Source organism: Acanthisitta chloris, unplaced genomic scaffold (genome assembly GCF_000695815.1).
Source record: "Acanthisitta chloris isolate BGI_N310 unplaced genomic scaffold, ASM69581v1 scaffold24, whole genome shotgun sequence".
Classification (NCBI taxonomy): Eukaryota; Metazoa; Chordata; class Aves; order Passeriformes; family Acanthisittidae; genus Acanthisitta; species Acanthisitta chloris.
This window is the reverse complement of record NW_008669673.1, coordinates 71,556-72,086: the sequence shown is the minus strand read 5'-3', so window position 1 is coordinate 72,086 and position 531 is coordinate 71,556.

Genomic DNA, 531 nt, shown 5'->3' with positions numbered 1-531 from the left:
GTATATAATAAGTCTTTTGCAAAAAAAGTGTGATCTTTGTGAAAGTAGTACAGTATATGATCTTTAATTTTTTTTAATATACTGTCACATTGCAGCACTGGTTGGGCATTTTAATTCATGTTAATAAATCACAGTTATGTCAGTTTTAACTGCTCGTGCTGGAAGGGTCTTATGTCAGCAGGGACGTCTGTAAGACAACCCCCACTCCACTCCCTGCAGTTTCCAGCTGTGGCTTTAGGGCTGTAGCAGAGACAGAGGTGGAACAGGCTGGAGGAGGAAGGAGTTCTTTGCCCTGCTGGGCCTAGAGGTTGTGGAAGAATCACCCCAAGCACAGCAGGGGCTTGGGTCAGTTTACTGACAGGTTAATGATGTGTTCAGATTTTCTGCAGACTAGAGGTGTTGTGACCTTGCTTACAGACCCTGGAAGTGCCTGCACATGGTAGGACATTGCTGTTTGCCTTCTCTGGTGGCTCATCAGGTTCTGGGGAGCAGAGTGTGGTGCTGAATGGGGTACAGTGTTACAAACTATAT